Source organism: Mytilus galloprovincialis, chromosome 5 (assembly GCF_965363235.1).
Source record: "Mytilus galloprovincialis chromosome 5, xbMytGall1.hap1.1, whole genome shotgun sequence".
NCBI lineage: Eukaryota > Metazoa > Mollusca > Bivalvia > Mytilida > Mytilidae > Mytilus > Mytilus galloprovincialis.
In genome coordinates, this window is record NC_134842.1 from 81,515,417 (window position 1) to 81,531,904 (window position 16,488).

At 32.6% G+C, this 16,488-nt stretch overlaps 1 protein-coding gene across 2 annotated transcripts in view; it reads right to left on the reverse strand.

Moving 5' to 3' along the window:
• The window catches only part of LOC143076498 (sodium-dependent dopamine transporter-like), a 76,849-nt gene extending 65,401 nt beyond the window's left edge, over window positions 1-11,448 (reverse strand). Inside the window, exon 1 of one of the 2 annotated variants that reach the window (XM_076252314.1) lies at window positions 11,319-11,448. The gene's annotated coding sequence lies outside the window, so the exon portion shown is untranslated. Of the gene's footprint in view, window positions 1-4,387; window positions 4,704-11,318 lie in introns of those variants that run through there. The other variant, XM_076252315.1, reaches the window with a different exon arrangement.
• Between the last annotated feature and the right edge of the window lie 5,040 nt (window positions 11,449-16,488).

Consider the following 16,488-nt stretch of genomic DNA (forward strand, 5'->3'; position numbering starts at 1 on the left):
CATGTTTTTGTATTGCTATGAGTTACAATTTATGACAAAAATAAGCAAAGACCCATCGAAACAACATCTGATAAACAAATTTAATAATACTTTTAGATATTTGGATGATATTTTGGCTTTCAATAATGACGACTTCAGTATGTATATTAAAGAAATTTATCCTGCTGAACTTACTTTAAATAAAGCTAATACTAACAATGACCACTGTCGTTTCCTCGATCTTGATATCTATATCACTAACGGAAAGCTGAATACTAAAATTTATGATAAAAGAGATGATTTTTCATTTCCTATCGTTAATTATCCATTTTTAGATGGTGACGTTCCCTTGTCACCATCTTACGGTGTTTATATATCTCAACTTGTACGATTCGCTCGTGTATGTAACAATGTTTTAGATTTTAACGAGAAAAAATTATGTATTACTGAAAAATTATTACACCAGGGTTTTCGATATCACAAACTAGTCAAAACATTTACTAAATTTTATCATCGGTATAAGGACATCATTCGTAAATATAGCTCAACATGCAGACTTCTTATACGTTCAGGTATTTCACATCCAATTGTTTATGGAAATATTCTTTATAAAGCACAAAGGTGTCAGTATTCACCTCAAAAACTAACAAAACCTTTGAATAGACTTATTAAGAAAGGATATAGTTACGATACTTTTGTCAGGTCATTATAGATTGCATATTTTGGCGTTAATATTGATTCACTTATAGGGTCTTTGCATCGGAACTAAACACATTTATTAAAAAAGCAGTTGTTGGCATGACACGGGTTATGTTCTTCTCATATATGGTATGATGGTATGATACTAAACCCCTAACGGGAAGGATTGTGCCTGATGTTCATATGATGAAATCATAATCTTTCAGTCAGTTTAATTGAAGTCTGGAGCTGGCATGTCAGTTAACTGCTAGTAGTCTGTTGTTATTTATGTATTATTGTCATTTTGTTTATTTTCTTTGGTTACATCTTCTGACATCAGACTCGGACATCTCTTGGACTGAATTTTAATGTGCGTATTGTTATGCGTTTACTTTTCTACATTGGCTAGAGGTATAGGGGAGGGTTGAGATCTCACAAACATATTTGACCCCGCCGCATTTTTGCGCCTGTCCCAAGTCAGGAGCCTCTGGCCTTTGTTAGTCTTGTATTATTTTAATTTTAGTTTCTTGTGTACAATTTGTAAATTAGTATGGCGTTCATTATCACTGAACTAGTATATATTTATTTAGGGGCCAGCTGAAGGACGCCTCCGGGTGCGGGAATTTCTCGCTACATTGAAGACCTGTTGGTGACCTTCTGCTGTTGTTTTTTTTCTATGATCGGGTTGTTGTCTCTTTGGCACATTCCCCATTTCCATTCTCAATTTTATATATCAAACTTAAAAAACTCATTCATTGCTTTCCCATTATTGGATTTCATTTATGTATGATAATCCACCAATAAACCACTGAAATACTCTAAGCACTGGGACCGAATGGCCAGAATAAAATCATGCGGCTCTAACGCAGAATCGCGCCTGACATCAGAATGTAAACGTTACAAATATAAAATAATTGTTTCGTTCAAAGTATGAAGATAAATTATAGTTTATAGTTCTTAGGGCGTATTCTCTGTTGAATGTAAATAAGAAGTTTACATTTCCTTCTGGTCGCTTGTCTATAGGTAAAGTGTGTATTTCTTCTAAATAGAGCCACGTCATTATGTATAAAAGAAACACAAAAGGGTACACAGGCTAAGCATTAGCAAATATGAAAGACCAGAACACAAAAGTATAATATAACAACGACACAATAGCATACTGTATAAGTAAAGAGCCTCGTTACACGCATGTGTCACGATCGTCATACTACACGTTAACTGGTAATAAGTAAACAACTGTAAGTCCGACAGATAAACATTAAACCTATTACAATTAATGTGAATACTAATGTTAGAAAATAAACAACTGCATGTCAGACAGATGCACACTGGACTTATTACAATTATATTGAAGTACTAATGTTAGTAAATAAACAACTGCATGTCCGACAGACACAAACTAGACGTATTACCACTAAGTACTAATAGCATCACTAATGCATAGATATGCTTGACATTACGTGTCTGTAAACAATATAGTTTTGACCTACTTTCTGGAGTTTTCGTGTATGTTTCATTCAGTTATATCTTAATAATCTAAAATAATTGGGTACCCTGAAATGTTGTTGCATTGATAAACACAGCTTCAGCTAGCTAGCACTTCACAATTATCATTTTTATGATTTGATTATTTTTATAATTGTAACATGCAGTGGTCAAATATTCGACAACCATGAGCATCATAGTTATTAAACGGCTACAGAGCTAAAACACGTCAGGGGCGGGTCCAGGATTTTGGAAAGAGGGGGGGGGGGGAGTTTTTAATTATCGCCGACCGGAGCGAGGCGAACACGATTTTGGGTCCTTTTTTGGGCTAAAAACATAAAATAAGTGTAATATGCACTTTTTAAACGGTTCCTGGCGTGTGGCATACATATTTTGTAGTTGCCGTAAAGGTGTAAGGGTTGGACATTTTCGATGCTGTATTTTCCCTATTAATTGTCTATCATAAAATGATAGCATAGATCCAAAGCTATGTACTGATAAATTTGATGTGGGATTTGTCAGTAAAATAGACATGTATTTTTGTAAGTTAAGTTATCATAACCTCACAGATTTCTTGTTGTAAACAAGATATACGCCGGGCTATTCGATTGAATTTGAAATACGACTGACACAAGTTAAAAAAGACAAACAAGCAATTTTTATTTGAATTTCCAAATGACTGAGCGGCGGTTTTTTTTTGACGCACTGGTGAACTTCACCATAGAGAATCACACGACTTTGATAATCATTAAATCCAGCGAAAAATATTTTATAAGTAAAGAACTGTCGCATAAAAATTAGATACTAGAGTACACGGAATATGGCAAAGTTCACGAAGTCTGATTAATCATTTAAAAAAAAAAAAAAAAAGTCCGAGCAAAGAGGGAGGGGGTGGGGGGGGGGGGGGCGTACACCCTCTACGCCCCCCTCTGGATCCGCTACTGCACGTATATTTTGAACAGTTTGATTGTTTTATGTGATATCAATTTAACGTGGCTCGGTTCTTATACATCCCGTCAATGCGTTTGTATTGTCTTTCATTTTTTGCTGGTGTGTTTTGTATATGCGACCTTTTGTATTTCTTTGGTTCTTATAACGTGACTCTGTACTTTAAAAGATCCCGTCAGTATGATATTGTTCTGTTTTATATTTCTATTATGAATTACAAGATACGTTGAACCACAAACGTCAAGATTATTCAATCGCGTATTGGAATGAACTATTTGTGGATTCTTATAAATTCTATATAACTTTTGGACTATTTCAAATCTCTGTCTATTTCTGAAATTAATTCTTACATACTTTTGATTTTTAAACCCTGTTGGCTAACATTGCCTATGTGAAATTTTAAAATGTTTGTATAAACATTGAACGACAAATATATGTGACGTATAAAATTTTCTGACGTCAGACTCGCGAATCAATGAATGTGTTAGTAGATAGATGTTTTGTGTTCTGTTAAATTGTTCCTTTTAAAATTGTTACACGATGATGACTGTTGTACCCATATTTTGACTATTTTATTTATCATGTCTGTTTAGTTCACGCATCATTGTAAATATAACGGAATTTGATGAGAGAATATCATCAAAGTGAGAGGGTTAGCGCTCTAAAACCAGGTATAATCCATCATTTTCTACATTTGAAAATGCCTATACCAAGTCAGGAATATAACAGTTCTTGTCCATTCGTTTTTTGATGTGTTTTGTTATTTGATTTTGCCATGTGATTATGGACTTTCTGATTAGATTTTCCTCGAAGTTCAGTGTTTTTGTGATTTTACTTTTTTTCACAGTTAGTCATGTCTTGCTTTTGAAGCTGAGTTTAAGATATGGATTTTGTTCAGTGTTGAAAGCTGCATTGTTGCTTAGAGCTGCTAAAGTCGTCGTTACATAGTCTCTTGTGGATAGCTGTCTCATTGACAATCACACCAAATCTCCTATTTTATATATATATATAAAAAAAAAACACCTTCGTGATAGGTGAATAATATCGGCAATAATGAACATAATAACACTATTTTTATGTATCTTAGAACAATGAAATAAACGATTATCGTTTAAATTATGAAACGGCGAATTACAGAATAAAAATAGGAATTATGATTTGATGAATTAGCGTTTCTTGATTAGTTCGTCTGCATTAATTAATCTTTATACCATATTTTTTAAACATAAGTGTAAAATTGTCCCATACTGTTTAGCTGCTACTAGGAAATGAAATAAAAATACTGAATGTAACTTACCGAACACAACAGCCGACACCTAAAGCAATTCCATAAACTTAAATACTATACATCCATTCATCTGCATGTAAAACGGAAATTAAGAAAAACTCATCGCAGTTTGCATAACCCTCTCTCATATCTCGTGTTAAAATATATAATATAATTTTCAACACATTTTTCAAATCAAACCTTAAAGTACTACACCACTACTTCGATCATAAGCGCTCCCTTCGCTTTACATTAAAGCAAGAATAGTGAATTTCAGCAACGTATGTATGCACAGCTACAAGATACGTTTCCTTAGTGACGATTCGCTCTGGAAGGACACGTTTATCGTGTGAATTCTGAGTAATATTACCAAGTATATCAATCATTACTGAAGAATTAGTTATTCTTATATACAGCCACTGTCACCTACATCCGACACTCTTTCCGGGATTACCAATTTCTAATTGTTCAGTTTCAATGGCAGTAACACTAGAAAAAAATATACTTCAGAACGAAAAAAAATCATATTACAAAAAATACAGAAGAAAGACGATATCACAGATTTGTGTTTTGAAATACAGAATCGTGCATATTATTCATGAAGTTCAAATATTTAGGTTATCACAGATATTGAATTCAGATGCATTTGTTAATGTAGAAAGTAACGTAATCGAGGATGACTAAAAGGGGGAAATTGGCACGTGCAAATATGTTCTGGTCCCTACTTATGTTTGAAATATTTGCTACTGGTAATAACTCAATCTACAATCAATATTATGAGTGAAAGTTATCATGGTAGTTACATTTATCTACTGAAGAACCCCTTTATTGGAATAGCGAAGTGGCTGCTAGCTTGTCTCAATAAGTCTGGTTTATGGGATTAATATTTAAAAAGCGTCTTCTGCACTTTAACTGAATGCTGTAATCAAGGCCTTTTTACACACATACCTTCCAGATTTATGAAATGCAAAACAAACGTGTCCACCCCTGTACAGATTGACATTTTACACCATATAGCCTTGATTTAATCATTGTTCAGTGGTGAACCTCAATAAAAAGGAGTGAAATCCATACAAGACATCCGTATTGACAGTTTAGATTATTATACGGCCAAAGTATCAAACAAATCGTATCTTGACAAATGATATGGTACTATACGTCAAATAACAATTTAAAAATGACATTAAAATGTAACTCGATTACATATATGGACTATAAGGAGGGTCTAATGTTTACTACAAGGAGACAATTTGTAACGTAATGAAAATTAAAGATAATAGACGCTAAATACATGTAGTATGATATGTCTGCCAAATGAAATTGATATTTAACGTCATGTGCAGCAGTGTTACATGTTTGAAAAAAATAAGGTCACATCATTTTATTTTTACTGTTTTTAATTTTACTGTTTTTAATTCTTGTCTATTTTAGAGTAAACAGTTGCAAAATACTATACAAATTTGAAATGTTTTCAAGATTAAGATGTAAGAATATGCGGTATGGATTTTGTCACTTGTTGAAGGCCTTACTGGGACCTATAGCTGTTAACGTTTACGTCATTTGTTCTATAGTTCATCTCCACTTCAGTTTGAGTCGTATAATTTGGCTGTTTTCTGAGGTAGTAAAGTTGATTTTCGACGAAATGTTTTTTTCATTTTCCATCTATCAACAGTTTGATTTCAGATGCAGTCTTTAAGTTCAAGAGAGGCGAAAAATACCAGAGGGACATTCAATCTCGTACATGGAAAATATAACTGACAACACCATGGCTTAAGGGTGTAGACCTTGGTACAGGGAGATAACTCTTTAAATCATTTATGCGTTTGTAAAATTCAAATTTCGTCAATGAATTTTAAGCATTTACCTGAAACAGATTGGAAATAATCTATGTATCCAAGAAGCTTAGAACATATTTATAAAAATGGCTGACACAAACGTACTGATGATTTTAAGAGTTGTTTCCCTTAACCTAGGTCTACCTCCTTAAATCTTCTCTACCAGTTCCTTGAAATACATTTTGCGGCGAGAAGGAAACTCAGTAGATAATACGTTTTACGCATTTTTTAAAAACATTTTCTCTTTTTTTTTCTTTTTTTTTTTTACTTTTTGCATAATATTTGATGTGCTCATTGGAACCCTCCTCTATGAAAACAACAGGTGGCAGGAGAAAAATTCATCAGAAAGATTTAACTATAAAAATAATAAACAGTACTATAAAAATATGAATTTCAAACTGATATGAACAGAAAACAAAGTAAAGTAAGCATAAAATTAGATAACAGATAACGGAACTAAGATAACTTCTCATTTAACTCGTTAACCCCGTCTTCGTCAGATATCGCCATCTTAAAGAAATAAACTTTGCCAATTAACCTTTTGCATAACTGCTTATATCAAAACGTTTAACGCAATTTGTTCTCTAGAAATTTAATACAAATTTAAAATATCCGTCTTTTTATATTCATTTTATCAAGTTTAAACCACCTGCACAGCAAAAGATCATCGAATAAAGTGGATGATTTGCTAAACTACAAACGAATGTACAGCTACAGAGTTGCAAAGAATAATTTTGTTTTGTAAAACAATGAAACAAAATAGCCAAAGGAACGCCTCCGGATGCGGGAGTTTCTCGCTACATTGAAGACCCATTCAGGTTGCCTTCGGCAGTTGTCTGCTCTATACATGCTATAGTTAGGTTGTTGTCGATTTGACACATTTCCCATTTCCATTCTCAATTTTACCAATAAAACCGATGGTGCCGACTATAAAATAAATAAAGACAATTCCAGAACAAAATAAAAGAAACAGAGAATGGCTAAAATAGATATAAGAAGATGTGGTATGAGTGCCAATGAGACAACTCTCCATCCATGTCATAATTTATAAAAGTAAACCATTATACGTCATAGTAAGGTCTTCAACATGGAGCATAAAGACTGTTTTCCAGTTCTAAAAGTATATCCAGGCCTAATATTTCGAATCACACTCTCTGTAAATAAGGAAGCTTTACGCCTAACTGATTTGACATTAGTTTTTGTTTACATAATTAAGTATTATGTCCTGTTTTTTAAATGCGTGATCATTTACATATAAAACAATTAACGATAAGTCACTTTAGTGTAAATAAAACACATCGATTGCGATACATTGAATAAACATACTTTTCAATTAATTTAACAGTGGAATAAAAAGATCAGAAAAAGGCAGATTTTTCTCAAACAACTCAAGTAAATTTTGAGCAGAAATCGATTTTCCTGTCATCATGGTCATGGAGTACGTATTAGAATATTTCACTATTATCAACATCAAGGCACAAAAGAAATGGACGAGTTCCTTTTTACCGCGGATGTTTATTCGGTTCATTGATCACACGACAAGTATCTGGTTTAAGTGCTGTTCCATGTTCATACACTGTTATTTCTTATACAACGATGATTACACATCTACCATTATATCTTTGAAGTAATCTTTCTTCAATGACGGAAAGTTGAATTTAGTTGATATATATGTAGAACTGGACACACAGATCTGTATAAACATCTAACACTAAATCTTCGCTATTTTTCTTCAATTGCAGAAAGTTGAATATATTTTATATGTAAGTAGAACTGGACACACAAAGTTCTGTACAGTAGTATCACTGCATGGATATATCAAAAGGTCGATAAGATAGTCACAGACATGTGCGCCATGTGCAGTCGTATTAGTATGTTTTTTTATTTCTCTGTTTTTGACTTTTATGGTGAATGTATGAATTTGCTATATATTTCATCTTAAAGACTTTTACGGCATGTAGTTCAAATTGTTTGAAAAATATATGTTCATTAGCAACTTATTTCAAGAATATTCAGGATTGCAACTTTACAGATTATATTTGTAATCGATTTATAATTATTCAATTTGATTTCATCCTGAATATTCTTGAAATGTACACACACATACAAACAGGAACATTAGGGAGCACCCAATTAACTACAAACAAAAAAAGGGGGAGGGTTACACTGTATGTTTATTTTTTGTCTGAGTCGATATAAAAGTTGTAAATAGTATCTACTGATGACTTAACACGGTTCTTTCGTTGAATTTCGTATGTTCAGCCCAGCTTATGTATTTTGGTTTTGTTAGATATGAGAAGATGTGGTATGAGACAACACTCCGTCCAAGTGACATTTTGTCAACCATTTATATAGGTGAAAGTACGGTCTTCAACACGTAACTTTGGCTCACACCGAAAATCAAGCTATAAATGTCCCAAAAATGACTATAGTGTTAAACCATTCAAACAGGAAAATCAACGGTCTAATCTATTTAAAAAACGAGAAACATTAATGAACCATAACAACAACCACTAAAAATCAAGTTCCATCCTGCTTATATATTTTGATTTTATTGCATTATGAGAATGATGTGGTATTGCAGTATATCTTACCTGCTATACATTTTTAGGAATATGATAGATTTAAAGCAACATCGTGGCTGTGGTATTGCCGTATATCCCACATGTTTCCCCCATATTGAACACATAATATTCAATTTGATTCAATGAACATCAAATCTATATCTCTTTAATAATTTTTTCTTTAATGTAAATATATGCAAAAAGTAGTCCATGACATTATTTGTACTTTAAACATTAATCAACAATTAACGTCTTAATTCAGTCGTCTGAATTAATGGATATCACAAACCATTTTATTTCATCAAGTTACATATTAACGATTAAAATCATCTGAAATGTCATCGGTACGTATTATCCACCGTATATCTGTTAATAATTGAAGCAATTTCACACGCACTTGTTGTAATCACTTGAATGAACATAAAAGTTTGTAAGATTTTTTTTACGTCTGAAGCGTTTTTCTAGATTTAACTGCATCGAGAACGCTCCAAACCAAAAATAATCAGATGAAAATGAAATCAAATGATGTGTAAAAGACCGAAAAATAGCAAGGGTGTGAAACATTTTAAAACTCTAAGTATCTGAAGCGTTTTCATAATTTACATGCACCAGGAACGCTCAAAACCAAAATATTTGAAGGCAAATGGCCAAATTCATATTGTGTCAAATTGACCGAAGAAAAAAATATGAAAGCTCGATAAGAAAACGTTTGGTACACAAAATAAAATTTTTGTTAAGATTATCGTTATGTGCTTAAAAGTTACTCCTTTCACCGGCTTGCGGCGTTTAGGTGCCTATTATTTTGGAAACCGTCGAAGTAAGCCGAAAAACGGCCATGGAAGTTGTTTAAGATCAGTCGCGATGAATAGCTTTGAAATTGGCTAGAATTTTAGAAAAGACGCTAAGTTTGACTGTATGAATGGTATTTGTTTTCTGCCGTTTGATTTTTTTTGTCTCGTTTTTGCGGATTTGGTGTGGTACATGTCTTGTTTTGGTGTATTTGGTGTGGTACATGTCTCGTTTTGGCGTATTTGGTGTGGTACATGTCTCGTTTTGGCGTATTTGGTGTGGTACATGTCTCGTTTTGGCGTATTTGGTGTGGTACATGTCTCGTTTTGGCGTATTTGGTGTGGCACATTTCTCGTTTTGGCGTATTTGGTGTGGTACATGTATGAGAATTTGGGATTAAATTATTCTGTGATTTTCCTTTATAAATACATTACACCATAGCGTCATGAAAGTGTCGTTCTCTTGAAGATCTGGGCTAGAATTCATAAAACTTTGCTCAGTGCTTGGAGCAAAACAATCATGCTCGAAATATGAAATCCAACATTTTTATTGGTTGATTTTGGAGTACGAGTACAAATAACTGAAAGTTTAATGACTTCAAGGGCAGATGTGTGAAGATTGATTCAAATTGAAAATACTTAGAGGTGACTGAAAGATATATATTTTATTAATTCTGACAGAGGAGTAGGTTCAGTCAGACCCCTTATGCCCAACAATGTAGTTTTACAAAATTGTTAAAATGTAAACTTTAAGCTATTTATTGGAGAGTAGAATACTTCTGTTACATAAATATGGGCTGTTTTTGACATTACAATGCACATGTATCGGGTACTTGCATCATAAAGTCATGCTAAATTACTCAAATCTTTACACAATTTTAGCATTTGAGTTAGCTTTTAGACGATTTCCGTATGATATGGGAGTGGCCGCATTTGTATTCATTTTCAATATATATAATTGTAAGTTATACTTGGTGATAATACATAACATATATAAAGTTGAGGATGAAGACGGATGCAGCAACTTTAATTTTTGACAAAAAACATATTATGGCATACTAGTATTTGATAGATTTTTCATATTTAAGCTTGAATTTGATCGTTCTTAATGAATAAATCAATTCAAATGTTTCACATGAACTAATTGAATAGACTGAACTAAACACTTTTAAGTGTTTGAAAAGTGTTAAAAATCTTTCATCAGATAAACCTGAAGTTTTAGGACAAAATCGGCCCTTACCGGACCTACTTTTGATCCGAGTATGATAGGAGGGATAAAAATTCAATATCCTTCAAATCATATTTACTTATATTGTTTTTCAAATACAAATTAATTTATTGTAGATCCATCTTGCATTCATAAAAAATCAACAAGGATCTCAAAATTTATAAAAGCGTTCGGAGTGCGCCCGTTGTACAACGGTCAACTCTTTTACGCGGCCAAATAAAATTGCAAAAAGAAGCATTCAGTTCTGAAAAATGACGTGCTTACACAACGAATCTTTATAAAGTACGAAGATGAGATTTTATTAGCCAATGAGAAAACCATCCATGACATTCCATATAAACTATAAACTTTATTAGTTTATTTATTGATATTAATTCATATGCATTGTTTGCATACAATAGACATCGAACAGAAAAGAAAATAAAAATTTGCAGACATACATGACATGAAACAATTCTTAATATACATGATATAAGCAAAAATGTTTCATACTAAAATTAAAAAAAATAAGGAATATTGCCCATAAAATTGATATAAATTACTTACTGTTAACAAAGCTGAAGATCAGCACTTATATCCATTGCAATTGTTCGTTTCAGTATGAAATCTCATATTTTAATTCACCCGATTAACCTGTACAAAAATTGACACCTTGAACTCATTGTATCACGTAAATTACCTATTAACGTCAAACTATGTACGTTTCATGTTAAATTAAGTCTTTCTTTAAATGCTGCATACCTCAACACAATCAACAATTTACCGACATAAAATATCTCGTATAAAATCTTCAATTTTCTAGTCAATTCGTGGGTTACGTAAAATATATAATTCTTATTTTATAACCACCATGATAACGTGAGAGTTTAACTGCAATATCATGAAAAAGCAAAAAAAAAAAAAAAAAAAAGCAAAAATAATAATAATAAAATGACATTTTATTTTTATAACATATATCTGATCCAATCTTCTAGATTTAATATTTTTCTTATTTCCCTTTTCATATCAGAGATCATCATGTAAAGTTTAGTTAATACGTTTATAAATGTGTTTTACTTGAACAACCTGTGATCTAGATACATTTGTACATATCCATACACATTTTTCTATATACCATATGCGTGATACGACAGATACCGTTTTCATTGATGTTCGAGGCCAAACTATTTCTAAGTTTAAACCTAATGGAAAAGTTGAAGAGCTGATAAAAGAGGATGGGTATGGGGGGCGGGGGGGGGGGGGGGGAAGGGGGCAATACCCTTTTTTTTATGTTAACCTGTTTTGAACTTTTTCAAGGTGCTGTTAACTGTTATCTGAGATGAATTTAAACTGTTCACTGTTTTCAACCCACTGTGTTAACTGTTATCCGCATTTTTGCATTTGTTGTTTTTGTTGTAAACTATTTTTGCCAAAATCGAGGTGTTGTTAACATGTTAACGGACCCCCTATTGCCCCCTCATAACACACAATCAACGGATAGTTAGAGCTGTACATGAAGGACAAACATTACTTCTTTTACATTTCAAATTTTCAAATGTATGAACAGCAAATCTTAATAAAATCTCCGTGGAAGTACAACATCTTATATTTTAGTGAAGGACGGCATAGTGCTAGCATATCAACAGGTTTTAAGCATTCTTTCAACTTGTTTTGAGGAACTGCGAGAATATTTATGGAATGGTATTATTTCGATTACAACATTATTTTTTTTGTTTTACCTTAAATAAGTATTGTTAAACTCCTTTTCGGAATTATGTATTATTGATCTTAATTCGACGTATTTTCGTATTCCATCCGTCAAATTAACAGAAGGAGTGTTGAATCTAACTAACAAAATTAACAAAAAAGAAAAAAAAAGAAAAATCTTCAGAGACAAATTTATGCCCAAATGCCAAAAATAACGCATTTATAGGTGCTCTTGAGATCCTGTATTGTGCGATGAGCTGTCGGTTAATTGTACTTTCCTTCATAAAACTTGTTTAATTACTATTTTTTACTATGTAAGTAGTATTTTTTTTATTCGAGTCACATTGACATCAGAGTCATTTAGTAAAGTATCACCTCCCACAACCATCTTGAAATTAAAAGTTAATCTGGTGTCAAAAACATTTGATACGTGGGGGTCTGGAAAGGGACTTTAATTGTTAAATTCGTTAATATAAGGTTATTGTTCTCTTTATTCTTAATATTATTTGCCTTTTATTTAAAATTTAGAATTTAATAGATCAACATTCTCTATTCTTTATTTTATTTGCTTTATTCTGCATTTTTTTGGTTATTATTCTCTATTCTGTAAGCCCCATTAGGACCCCCATACTTGGAACTGCTGAAACATCATTTGCTGCGTTACATCTCTTTCAGACTTAATTGCTTCGTATCTTTCCCCTTTGTTAGATATTCCCCATTAGTTCGAACACTTGGCAAGCCTTATTTGTCCTTTAGAAACATTCCATGCATCTTTTCCTTAAATAGATATATACAATTAATACTTGAAAATATAATGCTTAATTGCATCTTTTACGTGGACTAACTTAGAGTGGAGATGATACAAAACTTAATCGCTCATCTCCTTTTAATGTTGTTGGAATTCAAAAATGTAAATTAAGAAGAAAAAAATATATTGGCTTGAAGAATTACTACTTCGGAAAGTTTAACATTTGCTTGTTAGATATTGTTTTTCATTGACTTACAAGAATAGAAAAATATTATAACCTCAAGTCAAATTAAAGTTAATTTGATCTTCGTATATTAAAATTTGTTGGGAATCTTTATCATAATGAGAGAAGGTTAAGTGCGCATAAACAAGGTTAACTCCGCCACATTCTGTATGAACCTGTCTGAAGTCAGGTACCTGTAGTTCAGTGCTTGTCGTTTAGTTCATGTCTGTCAATTTGTTTTTCGTAAATTATTTTTTCTAGAAATTAGACCGTTGTTTTTTTCAATTATTTGTTTGATATTTCCATGTCTGGGCGTTTTAAAGCCTACTATACGATATTAATGGTTCTCATTGTTGAAGGCCATATGTTTGGCCTATGTACCTGTGTACATCCACTTCATTTTAACTTTGGTGGATAGTTGTCTCATTGTCAGTCAGACCACATCTCCATATTTTTATATTGGATGAATTTTTTTTCCTTACTGACTTATGATTCCCTCCGTCTATGTTAATTACGGTCTTATCGAGATTAAAAAAAAATAACAGTAGTTTAGTCATAAACACAGCGTATCGGTAAACCTGTTCGTGTTGGTGATTGTCATCATTACGTAGTATCTATTTTGTTTTTTTCTCATGTCTATGTTGGAACAGTTTTTGTTCACGGAGAACATCCATTTTATAATGAAGGGCGTAAAGTTTGAACATGCACAAGCTTAACATAGTTCAAAACTGAGATATGTAAACATCAGACGATTGAGAGGGTATCAAGTATACAAAAATAACGAGGTCCAATTTGTCAGCCGTCATGGGGTAAAAACGACAAATCAAAGAATTCATATGACGAAATCATAATCTTTCAGTCAGTTTAATTGAAGTCTGGAGCTGGCATGTCAGTTAACTGCTAGTAGTCTGTTGTTATTTATGTATTATTGTCATTTTGTTTATTTTCTTTGGTTACATCTTCTGACATCAGACTATGACTTCTCTTGAACTGAATTTTAATGTGCGTATTGTTATGCGTTTACTTTTCTACATTGACTAGAGGTATAGGGGGAGGTTTGAGATCTCACAAACATGTTTAACCCCGCCGCATTTTTGCGCCTGTCCCAAGTCAGGAGCCTCTGGCCTTTGTTAATCTTGTATTATTTTAATTTTAGTTTCTTGTGTACAATTTGGAAATTAGTATGGCGTTCATTAACACTGAACTAGTATATATTTGTTTAGGGGCCAGCTGAAGGACGCCTGCGGGTGCGGGAATTTCGCGCTACATTGAAGACCTGTTGGTGACCTTCTGCTGTTGTTTTTTTCTATGGTCGGGTTGTTGTCTCTTTGGCACATTCCCCATTTCCATTCTCAATTTTATCAATGTCACTGACCAGATGTTTTGTTGATAATCTTACAAGCAGACCTTTAAAAGTTTGTCACAGTTCAACAAAACATGACAAATGCTCTTTCTAGCTTGCAAAGATATTGTGGCTAAAACCCTTAAAACATCTAGAAAATTTCTTGTCATTTTCCAATCATTTATTATATATGATGCAGCCTATTTCATTTAAGATCATTAAAAACATACTGGAAAAAAAAACGTTTGTCTCTACAAGGGCATTCCTCATTGATAAATCATACAGAAACATGAAGGTTTAGTTCTCAAAAAGGGAACTCCATAGATTGTGGTAGAAAAAAATAGAACATCATAAGTTCTACTGTCACTTTATTTCTCATTGGTACACTTCGCGAACCTGATGTTAAAAAGAAATTAGCTGCTATTTGTGATGTTACCATTTAATATTTAAATACTCCTTGATTCTTCATTGTAGAATATAGATGGGGATATATTTAGATCAAGTTTTTGATGACATGAATATCTATTATGTGGTCATTTTTATACGACCTCAAAAATTAAAAACATTTTGGTCATATATTGGTATCACGTTGGCGTCGATGTTGTCGTCCTTAGTCGTCGTTGTTCTTAGCCATCATCATCGTCGTCCGAAGACATTTGGTTTTTGGACTCTAACTTTAGTAAAAATAAATAGAAATCTATGAAATTTAAACACAAGGTTTAGGACTATAAAAAGAAGGTTGGTATTGATTTTGGGGGCTTTGGTCCCAACAGTTAAGGAATTAAGGGCCAAAAAGGGCCCAAATAAGCATTTTAAATGGTTTTCGCACAATAACTTTAGAATAAATTAACAGAAATCTATGAAATTTTAACATAAGGTCTATGACCACAAAATGAAGGTTGGGATTGATTTTGGGGGTTTAAGTCCCAACAATTTAGGAATTATGGGCCAAAAACAGGTCCCAAAATAAGCATTTTTCTTGGTTTTTGCACAATAACTTTTAAATTAGTATAAATTAATAGAAATCTATGAAATTTTAACACACGGTTTATGACCACAAAAGGAAGGTTTGGATTGATTTTTGGAGTTTTGGTCCCAACGAATTAGGGGCCAAAAGGGTCCAAAATTAAACTTTGTTTGATTTCATCAAAAATTGAACTATTGAGGTTCTTTGATATACCAAATCTAACCGTGTATTTAGATTCTCAATTTTTGGTCTCGTTTTCAAATTGGTCTACATTAAGGTCGAAAGGGTCCAAAATCAAGCTTGATTTTAAGAAAAATTGAATTCTTGGGGTTCTTTGTTTTGCTGAATCTAAACATGTACTTAGTTTTTTTTTTATATTATGGACCAAGTTTGCAAGTTGGTCCAAATCGGGGTCCAAAATTAAACTTTGTTTGATTTCAACAAAAATTCAATATATGGGGTTCTTCAATATGCTGAATCTAACCATGTATTTAGATTTTTAATATCTAGAACCGGTTATCAAATTGGTCCACATTGAGGTCTAAAGGGCCCAATAACATTACCAGTACCAATTTTCCTGAACCAGATGCATATTTCGACAATACATGTCTCTTCAGTCAAATCAAAATTGAACTTTATTTGATTTCATCAAAAATTGAATTCTTGGGGTACTTTGATATGATGAATCTAACCATGTATATTTAGATTTTGGATACTGGAATACCACAAAGGGATGGTAGGAATTGTCTT